This window comes from Hemitrygon akajei, chromosome 15 (genome assembly GCF_048418815.1).
Source record: "Hemitrygon akajei chromosome 15, sHemAka1.3, whole genome shotgun sequence".
NCBI classification, from domain to species: Eukaryota; Metazoa; Chordata; class Chondrichthyes; order Myliobatiformes; family Dasyatidae; genus Hemitrygon; species Hemitrygon akajei.
Genome location: NC_133138.1, coordinates 49,474,120 through 49,488,276, shown reverse-complemented (window position 1 = coordinate 49,488,276; position 14,157 = coordinate 49,474,120). Strand labels below are relative to the sequence as shown.

The following is a 14,157-nucleotide window of genomic DNA, read 5'->3' as shown; positions in this document are numbered from 1 at the left end:
ATCCAACTTGTACAATTCTAGCTACAATAATGTTACTAATGTAAAAAGATTTAAATATAAGTCAATACATGGAGTAAAAATGATTAAACACAGTAGTTGTCAGGATCCGACAGAGGTTCTGCTAAGAATATGTATTTTGTGAGACCAGTCTATCTCAATGTTGCAGTTTTGTTCTTTTATTTATTTTTACATTGTATTTGCATTCCTAAATTACTGTTTAGCCCAGGGTTTCTCAACTGGGGTTCCGCGAGAGATTGTGATTTTAAAAAAACATGAATTTGAACTTTACATGATGCTACCACCCGCTGTGGTGAGCAAGTGACCAAGCAGCCCTGTTACCAATTTCATTAGAGGTCTCTCGGCCCAGTATGGCAGTGCGCAGTAAGACTGTGTTTATTTGTTTGAGTCCATTCTCAGTTTTTGACACAAGATAGGGGAAACCGTTGATAATTGGTGAGTGCTGTATTGCACTGAGGGGAGGAGGATAGGCTGATGAAGAGCATGAAGTGTGTTTTCTGAGCATTGAATGGATTCACCCAATTTGGGCTGTAATGTCAGCCTCTCCCTCCCAAATTACCTCCCTCAAATTAGCCTACTTACCAGACACTTTTCATCATATGAACTGGTTGGAAAAGTCTCTGCGAGGCCCTGGAGAAAAAGTTTTGACTTCAAGTGACAAGATTCTTGGATTTAAAAGGTAACTGAATCTTTGAAAAAATAATGTTGCGAAAGGAAATCTGAAATGTTTCCACTGCTATTGGGCTTGAGAGTGAGGAATGATATCAGAAAGTCTAGAATCTTATTGAAAACCACCTCAAAGAACTGCAGAACAAAACTGAACAGTGTTTTTCCTCCTTTTCAACACGTGTATGACTGGGTGAGGGACCCTTTCTCTGAATCTTTTGCTCAGCCTGAAAACTTGACTTTGAGAGAAGAGGGAGAACTTTGTGAGCTGCACTCTCGTCTTGCACTCACGATGAGATTTACTGACAAGTTCTTGATTTCTGTGAAAGAAGAGTGTCCTGCTATTCACAGGAAAGCAATGAACATTTTGCTGCAGTTTTCAACTTCTTACATGTGCGAGCAAGTTTTTTCTTGTGTAACAAGCATCAAGAGCAAGGATGGAAATCATCTTGTTTCAGTTGAAATCTGTGTATGCTTATCTCAAGTTCAACCCAGAATTGAGTATTTTTGCAACAAAAGGCAAGCACACTTTCACAGGCTAGGCCTATATTTGAGTCTGATTACATCACTTAGTAAGAAAATGTTTTTTCAAAGTCTTGTACAAAAATTGTCCTAGGCTATATTTTTATTCATATTGCTTTGGCTTATGGTCTTCAGTAACTTTACTATTCTACATTGTCAATAAATGATCATGTAAATAGCATTAATTAAAATCAATTTACAACCTTTATTTAAGTTAAATCTACCAAGCCTATCTTTAGAAAAATTAAATCCCATTTTGGCTTAAGCCAGTTATTTAACAAAAAATTATTATTTTTGTCTTATGAGTTCTCAGAATTTATTAAAGAGAAAGAAAGATTAATTTCAAGAATGGTAAGCTATGCTTAACTACCTATTTTTTTCAAGGAAGGTTGGCTAAAACTTCATTCTCTACTCAAAAGAGCATTGACAATTATTTTTAGATTATTATATTTACAACTTTCTGATCATGCTAATGTACCATGAGCCGTGGCTATAATAATGTTTACACAGGTGTTCCTCCAAGGCAAAAGGGTTGAGAAAGGCTGTTAATATACCCTCATGTCTAGTACGATAGAACTGTTCTATGTTCATTTGTTAAAATATGAACCAAATAATTGTGAATGTCAACTTGCTAGCACAGTAAAGTAGTATCAGTTAAAGTAAATATTATAATAATCTGGCATACTCTGTACCACTGGGTTGTATTTATGAACCCCAAGATATCCATCTGAAAAGGGGTGTCAGGTTTTCTTTCAGGTGGGTTAGGTTAATTATCTATAAAGAGGATAATTCTTATGGGTAACTAACCTAATGCTCAGCAGGTCCAGTAGCATCAAAGGAGAGACAAACAAAGCTGCTGTTTCAGGTTGTTAACCTTCATTTCTAGATTAGGATAGGAACATGGCTTATCCACAAAATAAGTAGCATGTCAATGGAAAAGTTTACTCTTTACATGCCTGAACAAAGTATGGTATCATACATAGTTTCAATAGAAGGCGTGATCTGTAATTCAATCACCACACAGCATAGCATATCCAGTCATTACCTGGAAAAGGTGGATGGAATTCCAGCAAAGCAATGATATGGGCCCAGGAGAAGTGCTGCTCTTCCCAGCAATAACTGAATTGAATTCCCAAAGAATTAATTACACATTCAGGTGAACAAAATATATTTTGTTTTATTCAAAGTTTAAAGTAAATTTATTATCAAAGTACATGTATATCACCATATACTACCCTGAGAACCATTTTCTTTTAGGGCTTCACAGTAAAACAAGGAAATACAATAGAATCAATGAAAAACTACACATGAAGACTGATAAACAGCCAATGTACAAAAGAAGACAAACTATACAAATAAGAAAACAAATAAAAATAAATATATAATATTGAGTACATGAGTTGCAGGGTCCTTGAAAGTGAGTCCAAAGATTGAGGGAACAGTACAGTGAATGGAGCGAGTGAAGTCGAATGAAGATATTCACTCTGCTTCAAGAGCCTGATGATTGAAGGGTAATAACTGCTCCTGAACCTGGTGGTTTGGGACCTCAGGCACCCGTACCTCTCTCCCAATGGCAGCAGCAACAAGAGAGTATGGATCGGATGGTGGTGATCCTTGATGATGGATGCTGCTTTCTTGAGGCAACACTCCTTGTGGATGTGCTCATTGGTGGGGAGGTTTTTTTCCTGTGATGGACTGGGCTATCCACTGATTTTTATAGGCTTATCTGTTCTTGGGCATTGGTGCTTTTATACTAGGTCACGATACAACCAGTCAGAATATTCTCTACTGTTCGTCTATGGAAATTTTAAATGACATGCTGAATCTGCGCAAACTTCTTTAAAAAATTGACGAGGCGCTGTCATACCTTCTTTAATAATGGCACTTGCATGCTGGTCCCAAGACTGATCCTCTGAAATGATAACACCAAGGAGTTGAAAGTTTCTTGCCCTTTCCACCTTCAGATCTCCTAATGAGTACTGGCTCACGGACCTCCGGTTTCCTCTTCCTATAGTATTGGGTTTGCTGTCCGTTGTTACGTATCCCGTAACTGGGTCACTTACCAGCAAAGATAGAGAGGTCCGTTGAAGTCTGATGGTACTATTTTTTAAAGTATTTATTGATAACGGGGCACAAAAATAAGATTAATGCAAACATACAGATAATATACGTTGTCAGTACTAAATCTAAAAGCGCGGGTATAATAATAATCAATAAGAAATAGCTCTATCGTTGTCTAGGGGATAATGTATTGTCCGATGGAAATATAACAGTCACTGTTAGTTCGTTCAAGCTGCAGCGTTTTGGGTTTAAGAGAGAGACAGTTTTAAACTTGCCCAGGTCTTTTATGATGCCAATCCTTTGAGTCGGGGGAGTTGAGTTCCCCGTTGCTAGCTAAATGCCGTTTTCCGCAACGGAACTGAATGCACGTGGCCTCCTTCAAATGGCTTCCCGCTATTACGGGATCGCTAGCGTTTCTTCTGGTGCGTCTGAGGGGCTGTTCCTACAGACCCTCTTTTATCCTGACTCGCAGGGTCATAGATGTCAATCAGGTTGGGGTGTTGCAATCTCTTTCTCACCCAGCCCACTTTGCCTGAGGGCATTCACGTAGTATAGTATTTCAATCCACAAATGTGTCTCCAAGAGACAATGGCCATGTCCCGTAGCTTTACATCGCCGGGGAACGAGGCATTCTGCACGTCTCTCTCTCATTTCCTGGGTCCCCTGACCCAACCCAATAGTGATCTTGCGATTCTCACAAAGGAGGGGGCTGCAGGCATAACACTGTGAAGTTTTAAACTCAAACACATCAAGCTCTGTCGGGCATAAATAGCCACAAGTACTCTCGCTGAAGGGAGATTATGTTGTAACTCCCAATCTTCAAAAATAAATTTACTTCCCTGTTTATTCTGCATGGTGAGTTTAGCTGTCATAACTCATTATTCAAGTGGTGGGTCCCCTCTCTCTACCAAGGTGAAGATACTTTCAGGTGACAAAGTAATTTAAAACACAATTCATTTATTTTCAGTGATACACATTTAAATCCAAACAACACTCTTAAAACACATTTAAACTCAGAGGATTTCTATCTTAAATATTTCCCAATTACAAACCATCTCTAAAACACAAAGCACAGAAGTATTTCTTAACCATAAAGGATAAAGGCTTTCCAAAATACAGATACAATTCCTTTAAATTAAAAAGACATACCCATGATGCAGATGAACAAGTCATCCATTACAGAAACTGAATTTGGAGTAATGGATTCTCATCAGCCCATGTTTAATAAATCTTTCTTCTTATGTTCCTTGCCCTATTCCTAATAAGCCTGAACTGCCTTTATACCCTTTCTCTTCCATCTGGATGACTTCATAAGCATACCTTATTTCCTCAGATATCTTTTTAACCCAGAGACTAAAGGCATTTTCAGAAGCATAAATCTCAGCTTAATGTTCAGTCAACAATTAATGCTGTGAAGTTAACTTCCTTGAGATGTTATCCATCTGTTCTGCAAGCTTCCTTGAACTAAACAATTTTAAGAGTCATCTTGTTGGTTTGAAACAAGCCATATTAAACAACCCATGGTTTTATATTACACCTGGAGCAATAATAAAGCAGAAGTAGTGAGCTATCATCTGCTTCTACACAGAGTGTCCACCTAAAAACAGAGCTTGTTTGCAAACTGTTCTGAGAACAATACTTTTTAACTTAAAACAGATTACTGTATTTCATTTACCTCTTAAGTACTGAAGACTGACTTCCATTTACGACCATAAGTTAAACAAACCATTAGTTGGAAGTTTACTTACAATCGTTAATCATCTTAAAAGTGGCAACTACGTATAAGAGGCAAGCCTACCAAAAAGCTAAGAAGTGAATGTCCATCACAGTAGTCAATAATCAGACGTTTGGTTTTGCTGTTGATATAGAGTGAGAGATTGTTGCTGTGACACCGTTCAACCAGATTTTTAATCTCCCTCCCGTATGCTGATACATTACCACCTTTGATTCAGCCAACAACAGTGGTTAAATACTGGAGTTAAGTACTGGAACTATACTTGCCCTCATAGTCATAAGTATAAAGCAAGTACAGCGGGGTCGGGGAGCTAAGCACACAACCCAATGGTACACCTGTGCTTGTGACTGTGGAGGAGACGTTATTGCAAATCCAGACTAACTGGAGTCTGCAAGTGAGGAACTTGAGGATCTAGTTGCACAAGGAGGCATCAAGGCCTAGGCCATGCAGTTTATTGATAGGTTTTGAAGGGATGATATGTTGAAAGCTGAGCTGTAGTCAATGAAGAGCATCCTGAGGTGTGCATCTTTACTGTCCAAATATTCTAGGGCTGAGTGAAGAGCCAATGGAATAGCATCTGCTGTTGGCCTGTTATGATGCTAGGCAAATTGGAGTGGATCCAAGTCATTCCTCAGGCAGGACTTGATTTGTTTCATGACCAGCCTCTCAAGGCACTTTGTCACAGTGAATGTAAGTGCTACTGGATGATAATCATTGGGGCAGATTATCAGGTTCTTCTTGGGCACACACATGATTAAAGCCTAGTGGGTACCTCAGACTGCTGAAGCAAGAGGTTAAAAAGTGTCAGTAAGCACTCTAGTGAGTTGATTAGCACAGGTCTCCAGTACTCAACCAGTTATACCGTCTGGGCCAGATGCTTTCTATGGGTTAACCTCTTGTTGGATGCTCTCACATCGGCCTCAGAGACTGAGATCATATTGTCATCAGAGACTGTGGGAGTTTGTGAAGGTGCCTTCAAGTTCTTTCAGTCAAAGTGAGTACAAAAGGCATTGAACTCATCTGGGAGTGAAACTTTGTTGCTGCATATGCTGCTTGGTTTTGCTTTGTAGGAGATAATAGACTTCATGCCCTGCCACTGCTGTCAAGCATCCTTCTGTGATTCAAGTTCTTGATTGTCATATTAGCATTGAGCTCTTATTAATTGCCACAAGAAGGTGGTGGTTTGTCTCCTCATTGAATTTTCAGGACTCCTTTGCTGTGGGGTGGAAAGCTCTCAAGGTTTTAATATGGTGATAATGAAGGAACATCAGTATATTTACAAATTGGAATCATGTACTAATTGAAAAGAAAAAAAATTGTTTTGGCATGAGTTTGTGGCCTCACCACGAAATAATGACATTCCATTTATTATTGTTATGCTATCTATAAAAACCATGACTCCTTTCCCCTTTCACTTGGTTCTGGTTTGAAATGGGTTGCAAATGACAAAATCTGAATTAATCAAAAGTCAAGAACAGACATTGAGTTCCAACTCAAGGCACAATAGCTGAGCTAAGTAGGAGATAGCAGAAGATTAGAAACAATCCAGGAGTTGGTATATGATACAAAATATTGGCACGTCTTTAAAGAAGAGAGTAATCAATGCTTCAGAGACGGTGTATGCTTGCCACTGCCACCCCTGGGAACTAACAATGATCACAGTTTTGTGAATTAGGATAAAAGCTGTTGAAAATGCTAACGTTCCTTTTTTATGATGCTGATAATCTTTTGAGTAAATAAAAACCCAAAAATCACTTAAACTACAAATCTATCGCCGGAAATAAAGAGTTTTAATTGGAAATCTCAAACTTAAATATGAACCTCAACATTTCTGACAACATTGCTTGAACTATCATCGATGTACATCACCAATAGTTGCAAAGACTTAGGGAAGTATTCTAATAATATTGCAAACAAAACCACCTTTGAAAATTATGGCTGAAAGGAGCCCACAGACTTGGAGTTAACCAGAGACTTATTATTTGCAGGTACAGTGTAGATCTAGTAAAGCTCATATCATGCCATGAAGATTTCAGAAGCAAGTTTAAGACAAGTATTTTAATATACATCTTCAGTTTTTCAGAATGTGCATGTTGCTGGTAAGGCCAGCATTTATTGTCCATCCCCAAATGGTCTTGAAAAAGTGATAATGGGTAATCGCAATGCTTCTGATGAAAGGACTCCCATGATGGGAAAAGAGTTCCAGGACTTGCCTCCAGCAATAATGGAGAAACAGTAGTATATACACAAGTCAGGACTTGTAGGTAACTTGAGAATAATGCAATGACATTTGTCTTTCTTCGTGGTAAAGGTGGTAGTTTTGGAAAAGCCTCTGGGTAACAGCAGTGTATTTTGTAAATGGCATAAGCTGCAGACTCAGTGCACAGGTACCAGAGTGGGAAATGTTTAGGCTTGTCATTGAGGTATCAATCAAATTGGCTGCTTTGTCCTGGATGCATCAACCTTATTGAGTTTTCCTGGAGCTTCATTCATTGAGATAAGTGTAGAGTACCTCAATGTGCTCCCACCATATGTATACAGTGACCAGGTTTAGGATGTCAGGAGATGAATTCAGTTTCTTCATGATACCTGGCCTTATATCTGCTTTCATATCAACAGTATTTGTGGCTAGTCTAAATGAGTTTCTGGTCATATGGTATCTCCCAGTATGGTAATGTCATTGAGTGTAAGGGTAATGTGTAGACTCTCTCTCTTAGTGGATATGATTGATCATTGGTACTAAAGTTGCAAAATCTTTATTTTTTTATATTTGTTTAGAGATACAGCACTAAACAGGCCTTCCCAGCCCAACGAGCCACGCTGTCCATAACCCACCTAATACTCGCCTAATCACAAGTGTATTTACAATAACCAATTAACTTACTAATCAGTATGTCTTTGGACTGTGGGAGGAAACCAGAGCACCCAGAGGAAACCCACGTGCTCACAGGGAGAATATACTAACTCCTTACAGGAGGCACCTGAATTGAACTCCAGAACCCTCCAAGCTGCAATAGCATCATGCTAACCACTATGCTACCATATAGCAACTGAATACAGTGGCAAAGTTTAGGATGTCAGCAGATGATTCAGTTTCTCTGTGACCTGATCTTGGATATGCTTTCATATAGACAGTTGTTATGTGGCTGATTTAGCCAAATTTCCAATCATACAGCATTCCCCAGAATACTATATGTCATTGAATGTAAGGGTAGGTAAAGTGACTCCCTCTTATTGGATATGATTGAGTATTGCTTGGCACTAAAATCATTGGGTATTATTTGTCATGTATGAGCACATACCTTTGAAGGAATGTAGGCCTTCATGTATTTCAAGATCTGCTTAATTTTCTGAAGAATTGTGGTTAGAAGTGATTGTGCATTTATCAGCAAACAATCCTGTTTCTAATCTTTTAAAAGAGAGGACAATCATTGACAAAGCAGGTGGAAATGCTTGCATGCAGGACAGCAATATGAGAGACTGGATTGATGGACTTCCAACAACCACAACAGTCTTCCTTTGTGCAGAGTATAACTCCAATCATTGGAGTATTTTCCCATTGATTTCTGTTGACTTCAGGTTTACCAGAACTCCTTGATACCATGTGCAGTCAGGTGCTAATTTAATGTTAGTCGACTTAGGGCTAGTCACTGTCAACCCACTGTTAGAGTTCAGCTCTTCAATCCACACTTCATCCAAAGTCATGTTGAAGTCTGAGGCCAAGAGGTCCTGGTGAAACCCAAATGGAACTTTGATGAACTCGTTATTGGCGAGCAAGTGCTCCTTCATAGCACTTCCAAGTGGTACCTTCGGTTGCTTTCTTAATGGTTGAAAATAGAATGAGAGGGCAGCAGTTACCCAGGTTTTATTTGTCCTCACCTCTGTGGACAGGTATGCTTAGGCAGTTGTTCCATTGTTGTGGAGATGCCAGTGTTGTATTTATAAAGGAACAGCTTAGTAGGGTGGATGGTTTGTCTGGAGCACAAGTTTCAATAGTGCATCTGGAATGTTGTTTGGACCCAGAGAATGGTTTCTGTGATTACAGGGATCTCAGGAGAAAGCTGAGATGGATCATCCACTTGGACATGTGCCCAAGACAAACATTGGGAATTCATGATGGTGCCCACAATTAATGGGGAACATAGTAGAGGTGGCAATATTATCAGCTTATAATCTACAAACTATAGCTATGATAAAAGCAGAAAATTGTTTTTTAAAAAAGGACAACAAAGAAGTCAGGCAAAATTTATGAAGAGGGAAACATTTCAAATAATTTTAGCCAAATTTGCATGTGGAGCTGGGCTGCCTTTTTTTGCATGTTGCCCAATATGATTCTTGAGTGACTTCAGTGGAAATTAAAATTGGGCAAGGTGTAAAATCAGCTCTGCATCTGATCCTATTAGTTCTCCAATAGGTGATTTGGCTTGATGTTACTCGCATTGTGAAAACATTTCAAATTGGTGACCTTTTGTCAGAACTGAACAATGAGATGAAGGAACAGTTTTTAAGCTGGGATCAGGGAAAGAGGAGGAAGGAAAAGAAATGAGAGATCTGTGATTGTGTAGATTGCCACATATAATTACCGTAGTTGATAATGTGCTGATTGTACAAAGTTAAGGAAAGAGAAGATGAAACAAATTATAAAATCAAAAGGTGTATCCAGAGGAATGTATATAGCAGCAGACAAACAGAGCATGATGGAGCCTTAAAGGCCTAGAAAATGTGTTAGTTTATTAGAACCTACTTTCTGTTCCACAGACAGCAACCTGTAAGTGTTATGGGGCTTGGGATTCCCTTGTAGGTACATGCATGTACTGAAATCCCAAACTTTCTATCAGGTGTTTGTTAGTGCTTTTCAGATACGTAGACAAGCAGAAAGACTTTCCATATAGTTTGTTCATCATAACAATAGACAATAGGTGCAGAAGTAGACCATTCGTCCCCTCGAGCCTGCACCGCCATTTTGAGATCATGGCTGATCAACTACTATCAATACCCGGTTCCTGCCTTGTCCCCATATCCCTTGATTGCCCTATCCATAAGATACCTATCTAGCTCCTTCTTGAAAGCATCCAGAGAATTGGCCTCCACTGCCTTCTGAGGCAGTGCATTCCAGACCCCCACAACTCTCTGGGCGAAGAAGTTCTTCCTTAACTCTGTCCTAAATGACCTACCCCTTATTCTCAAACCATGCCCTCTGGTACTGGACTCTCCCAGCATCTAGAACATATTTCCTGCCTCTATCTTGTCCAATCCCTTAATAATCTTATATGTTTCAATCAGATCCCCTCTCAATCTCCTTAATTCCAGCGTGTACAAGCCCAGTCTCTCTAACCTCTCTGTGTAAGACAGTCCAGACATCCCAGGAATTAACCTCGTGAATCTACGCTGCACTTCCTCTACAGCCAGGATGTCCTTCCTTAACCCTGGAGACCAAAACTGTACACAGTACTCCAGGTGTGGTCTCACCAGGGCTCTGTACAAATGCAAGAGGATTTCCTTGCTCTTGTACTCAATTCCCTTTGTAATAAAGGCCAATATTCCATTAGCCTTCTTCACTGCCTGCTGCACTTGCTCATTCACCTTCAGTGACTGATGAACAAGGACTCCGAGATCTCTTTGTATTACTCCCTTACCCAACTCTACACCGTTCAGATAATAATCTGCCTTCCTGTTCTTACTCCCAAAGTGGACAAACAAGTGGTTTATCAGTGCATTGTTATGCAGATCTAATTTGATGAGTCTGTTTTTATTTACTCCACATTGACCTTAAAAAATGAGCACACACAACCTCAACAGAGAGATATTTATTTGATATATACAGTATCTTCATATTTATTGATTAGGAATGGCGATCATGGTTTCAAGTAAAGTACCTTAATGCTGAATGAGAACAATTGCAATTGCCAGGTTTAGGTTTTTTTCCCCCAAGATGAGCAGACCTAACAAATTTCAGCATTTTGATTCATTTCAAATATCATAGTTTGATTGTTTTTTATATTCTACATGTTCTTAACTTTTGGGAATATTCTGTTCGTTTTTTTCCCATCTTGGCAATTTGTCTATATATGTTTTTTAATAATGTTTTCTACTTAGCTCAACTGCATAATTATTAACACTTTATTTTCAGCCAGGTACATTAACAGACATTTACCCATGATCCAGACGGGATCCATGTTATTTTTTTCTTTCATTGATTCAAACTTGACCTAACCCCAAAGAAATTCCTCATCTTTCCCTTTCACATGCATTGAACAAACTTCTATGCATTTCCAGATCTTTGATTTGCTTTGAACTTGTTCTGTGTTATGAATATTTTGAGCAGCTGGGTTTAATTGGTATTATCTCCTGAGTCAGAAGCTTACTAGTTCAAGTTTATAACACAGTGGCACAATAATAGAGCAAGTCTCATGCTTTGGAGGTGACATCAAAATTAAAGCTTTATCTAGTTTTTAACCTCTGCAGTACAAACCTCATTCTACTGAAGTGGAAGTTGCTGCAATTAAATTTGGGAATTATTGTTTATTCTTAAATAATTTTAACACATTAAAATCCTGCTAGTTTTTACAAAGAGGAAATTGACATCTGTCAATCTTTCAATAGGACTGCCGTTTTGATTTCTTGCCGGAATATCCATAGTAAGAGTTTGATTTAAATTCAGAGACTTCCTTGGAAACTCTTCAAGATTTCCTTTAACAGTTCTCATTAACTTTGGTGTAAATACAGTTTAATTTTATTAAGGAAATATGCCATTTGTTTATCAATATGTTGTGTATGGATGGGCTATGAGAATCTTCAGCAAAATAATTCTGTTGTTAAAAATACAATATTTTAGAATGAATAGCAAGGGATCAAAATAAACAAGTTCAAAGAGTATTTTAAATCTGTATATAGTCTTTGTGAGATGACATTGAGAATGCTGTGTATACTCTTCATCTTTGTACTTTCAAAAGAAGTTCAGAAGGAGGGACTTTATTGTTGATTCCAGAAAGTAGAGAAGTGTTCGATGAAAAAAGATGAGCTACCTTTATTTTATTTTTGTCTTTTTAAAAACTGGAAGATTCAGAGAAAGTGATACAAATGTTTAAAATTATGAAAAAGTAGACCAATTGCATCCTGGCATCCTTTCTAATTGTACAACATTTAAGCATAACACATAAATTACATCAAAAGGAAACTAAGAAATGCAGAAAAAAAACTGTTTTATTGAAAAAGATTTATAGAAGGAATGGAACAATCTCTTCCAAGTGAGTGAGATTTTAGAGTTGTACTGTTCACTGTGAATAGGTAGATGGACAGTAGAAAGATCTTACCATGTTAGATAGATTACAGGCATTTAAGAAACTCTAGATAGGTTTAGGGTTGATAGAAAAATGGATGGCTATGTAGGAGGGAAGAGTTAGGTTAAAAGGTTAGCATAAGATAATGAGCCAAACGACCTGTTGTATGTTCTGTCTTTGAAACTGTAATTCTGCATTTGCCTCTATGATTGGGATAATAACTGCAATTCACAATTCATTCAAAGTCCTTCATTGGATGTAATGCATGGTCACTATGAGAAGAAAAGAGCAAAAATATACTTATAGATAAAAACAAAATACTGGAAATACCGAGAAGATTGACTGAATTTGTGGAGAAATAAAATTAATGTTTCACGCTGATGCCCTTATCAGAGTGGAATGTAATAACTTCATTGACCTTACAGTCAAACCTAAACCTAACCCTAATGCATGGATCCTGCCAGAATACAGTCAGCTGAATCACAGAGCAGAGCAGCCTCCCAAAGTATAGAAAGTTACAGCTAATCATATAGTGAGCACAGCGATGTTCTGTGGCACTTTTGTTTCGTACTCCAAAGTCAATCTAGTTGGGGGAATAATAATTGTTTCATATTGTGTGAAGCACATTTATTCACTTAAAATTTTCTTCATAGATTTACCTGGTAATGCTTTCTATTCTACAAATCCTGTAACTGCAAGATCTCTACAACTGCAGCAGTCAATGAACCTAATGTATGTCTCCTGCAGAGAAAACAATGCATATTGCCAGGATGCCAGGGAATTACAGAGCACTGGAGGAGAAACTATACGAATTGGTCAAATATAAAAACACTGGGGTATAGTGGTTTTCCCCCCACTGAAGTGGTTGGGACTGCAACCAGAGGTCAAGGGTTAAGGGTGAAAGGTGAAAAGTTTAAGGGGAACATGAGGGGAAACTTCACTAAAAGGGACATGAGTGTGTAGGATGAGCTGCCAGCACGTGGTTCATGGAAAATAGGGGTATGGAGGGCTATAGCCCCAGTACAATTCAATGGGATTAGGCAATATAAATGGTTCGGCACAGTCTAGATGGATTGATGGGTCTGTTTCTGTAATTTACTTCTCTATGACTCTAACACTGCTTATTAAGCCAAAATATTGCTCCAGCAAGCCAAGGTTAATGGTATGTTTTTCTTCCAGGATCAAGAGTCGGGCCAGTGGAAGAGCAGATTGACAGTCCTCTGAGTAAAGAAAATTCCTTCCATCTCAATTCTAATTGGTTGACCCATTATCCGGAGATTGTGCTGTAGCTCATATTCTCCGAACTGAGGAATCTGATTCTCAGTACTATTTGATCACCGTACATTCTAACAGACTTTGTAAACATGGACAATCTTGCCTTTATAGGGCATACATAAATCAATCTAATGAACTTATATTCCAAAACTTCTGAGCAAGTCTATCCTTCTTTATGTAGAGAAATCACATCACACAAACCCTCTACAGAGTCACTGAGGGATATGGTGATGTCTTGATTATGTCAGAACTTTTTATTTGTCACCATTGTAAGCAGAACATTATTCCTCAAGAAATAGTTGGCATGGACACCTTCCGCTTCTGGCAGTTATGCATAATATTGATTCCTGTAAGAAGTATGCTCATAACAGAGTAGGGCTGTCCCTTTTTATCCAAGGACTGAGGCAAGAGAGAGTACCCATTTTCATCCCAAGAGTCTGATCATATTTTGCAGCTGCTGTTGACTTTTCAGTCAAAAGTAATCTTCAGTTGGCACATGGGTAGAGTGGAGAAAATCCTATGGCGTGTGTGTGTGAGAAACAAGGAGCAGTTCTGAAAGTAGAATATTTAATGCAGGAGTTTGCTTGTCATTGATTCTCT

General features: G+C 38.5%; 1 protein-coding gene across 1 annotated transcript in view; it reads left to right on the top strand.

The window, feature by feature from the left end:
- The window catches only part of LOC140739341 (transcriptional activator protein Pur-alpha-like), a 100,839-nt gene extending 87,142 nt beyond the window's left edge, over positions 1-13,697 (top strand). Inside the window, exon 3 of the transcript XR_012101607.1 lies at positions 13,462-13,697. The gene's annotated coding sequence lies outside the window, so the exon portion shown is untranslated. The remainder of the gene's footprint in view (positions 1-13,461) is intronic.
- The last annotated feature ends 460 nt before the right edge of the window (positions 13,698-14,157 follow it).